At 49.4% G+C, this 2,845-nt stretch overlaps 1 pseudogene; it reads left to right on the top strand.

Annotated features, from left to right (window-relative positions):
* Window positions 1–1,500: 1,500 nt before the first annotated feature.
* LOC111813818 lies at window positions 1,501–1,793 on the top strand (annotated as a pseudogene).
* Window positions 1,794–2,845: the final 1,052 nt, after the last annotated feature.

The following is a 2,845-nucleotide window of genomic DNA, read 5'->3' as shown; positions in this document are numbered from 1 at the left end:
ACCCCAGACTCAAACCTCACACCTGCAAAGGGTGTGAGGTGGCTCCACGTGGGGACTCATCTGACCACGAGGCAGCTCTGCATTCTACCAAGCTCAGCACCCTAGATCATGACCTGTCAATATGCACGATGGAAGAGTGACACGTGGCGAACCAGCCAGCGGATACGCTACTCTCCCACACAGGGCACTCACCTTTTGTATGTTATTTATGAGGCCTACAGTGCAGTTTAAACATTGAGAAAGGTCTTGTCATTGCTGTGCTTTCCTTGTGAGGGTATTTTATAGGTGCTATATAAAGCTCACTTCTAGGAAATCCAGAAAACTTGTATTTCATGTGGGGAAAATACTTTTATATATATCCAAACTAATTTAATCAAGTATAATTTGTGTCTTCCTCCCACTGTTTAATTGGACGCCTTTTCTTCCATGTTCCTTAGTACTATTTCCCCATCTTGTATTTACAGAGCTCTTTATTTATTTTTTTGTGGTACTGGGGATTGAACTCAGGACTCTGCACTTGCCAGGCAAGTGCTTATTCTACTGAGCTATCTCCCTAGCCCTCCTCTTTTTTTTTTTTTTCTGTGACCAAAAATTATCTCTAATGCTTTGCTTCAATAAAAAACCACTACATTGCTTATCTTTAATAAAATCATTTATTTATTTATTTGACACAGGGTCTCGCTGTGCAGCTCAGACTTGTAGTGATCCTCCTGTCTCAGCCTCCCAACACTGGTTTTACAGGTATGCACCACCACACGGTTTCAGTGGCTGGCATGGCACATGGTACCTTGGATCGAACTCAGGTCCTTGCACTTTCCAGGCAGGTGCTTAGACTGCTGAGCTATCATCGCAGCTCCCTTTGTACGAATTTTTGTTCATTTTTTCCCTATTGTAGCCCAGGCTCATCTGGAAGTAGGGAAGAATTTGTTTAGGCTCATGAGCTGAGATTACAGATGCACTATCAGTCCTATTTCCCCTTGCAGTTCTTGAGAACTGATTTTTTAAAATTTATACCTAAGTAGTCTATCAATCTTGTTTTTGTAGATATTTTAATTTAAATACTAGTCTCATTAACAAGAGACTGGTATTCACTGACCGAAGGGCAGGAAATTTAAGAAAAAGAATGTTTCTTGTACCTCCAGTCTACACCTGCCAAGTGCTCGCTCTGCTTGTTCTGGGACACATTGTGATACAGTATATCATAGTTGGGTCTGCAGGTTTCACAACTCAAGCGGGTTTGTGCATAACCTTGTGTAAAGTACTTTATACTTTTCACATGTGTAAAGTAGGCCATTACCATCACCAAATTACTGGTGAGTAGTAAATGAACTAATTTAGAAAATTGCTTGCAGTTGATTCTGGCACACAGTGCTCAACATTTAATTATTTTTTAACCTTTACAATCTCCATTTTAAATGGACCCTTAAGATGTTAGGTAGCTTTATGAGTGCCTACCCCTTACAGAAAACGATCCACAGTTAGAATATGTTACGTCACCGCGGGAGCGTGATGGAGGCTGTCGATTCCTTTCAAAGGCTCCCTGAGCCCGCCGACTAGACAAGATGAGCAAAGCTCACCCTCCCGAGCTGAAAAAATTGATGGACAAGAAGTTATCATTGAAATTGAATGGTGGCAGACATGTCCAAGGAATATTGCGAGGATCTGATCCCTTCATGAATCCTGTGATAGATGAATGTGTGGAGATGGCAACTGCTGGGCAACAGAACAGCGCTGGAATGGTGGTAACACGAGGAAAGAGCATCATCGTGTTGGAGGCCTGGGAACGAGTTTAAATAATGACTGCTCAGCAGAAAACTTCACGCCCCGCCTCCAAGCGCTACTTCCACTGACTGAAGATTGGGTCATACACATTTTCATATACTGAATTTTGGTTAAATAAAAAGAGAATATGTTATGTCAAGGTAGCGGTTGAAACTTGAAAATTCTGTCCAACAAAAAACCTTTAATGTATATCTTGATTTTTCCTTAAGCAGTTAAAGTACAGAAATTCAAGCTGGAGCTGAGGCGGGAAGGCGGCAAGTTTGAGCCCATGAGATCCTGTCTCAAAGCTAAAACAAAAACGGCTGGGGATGAGCTCCGTGCTCAAGCTGAGTTCAATCCCCAGTACCACAAAAACAATACCAAAGAAAATCACCCCGACTCCTGTGGCCACCATCCGCCTTTCCTCCCTGTCCCAGCCGGTTTTGGACGCCCCCGGCCCCGCCCACACCCCTCGCCCCGCCCCGCCCCGCGGCTGGCCGCTGATTGGTCGAGGCCGCGCTCCGCGTGGGGCTGTCCAGCACCGAGCGCGGTGCCCGCCGGGAGCCCAGCCAAGGCACGAGGCCGAGCGAGCCCCTCCCGGGTGTAGCGAGGACTAGCTCCAACCGACGGGCCGGCGCGCTGGGGGCGGTTTGTGGTCGTTGCTGCCTGGGATTTAAGATCAACCTCTGAAGACCGAGGGGTGAGCAGAGGCCCCTGGGTGGCTCGGCGGGGTCGTGGCCAGGCCGCTGCTCACAGCGGGTCGCGGGCACCGTGGGGCTCGTCCGCCTCCGCCCGCGGGATGGGGGGCGTCGTGGGGCCCCGAAGTCTGGACAGGCCGCTCGGCCCCGCGCCAGCACCAGGCGGCAGGCCGCACGCGGGGGCGCCTTTGGGTTCCGGGCAGGAGCCTCGAGCCCTCTTCCGCTGGCCCGTGGTGTGCGCGGGTTGGCTGCGACGGCGTGCACACACGCACGCACGCACTCTGCACGCACGCACGCACGTATGCACGCACCCCCTCATGCACGCACCCGCGCGACGTCTCGTTTCCATAACCGATTTCCAAGGCTTCCTTGGGGGTGACCGGACA

Source organism: Octodon degus, unplaced genomic scaffold (assembly GCF_000260255.1).
Source record: "Octodon degus isolate 3935 unplaced genomic scaffold, OctDeg1.0 scaffold00228, whole genome shotgun sequence".
NCBI classification, from domain to species: Eukaryota; Metazoa; Chordata; class Mammalia; order Rodentia; family Octodontidae; genus Octodon; species Octodon degus.
The sequence above is the reverse complement of the archived record's forward strand: the minus strand, read 5'-3'. Positions and strand labels throughout refer to the sequence as shown.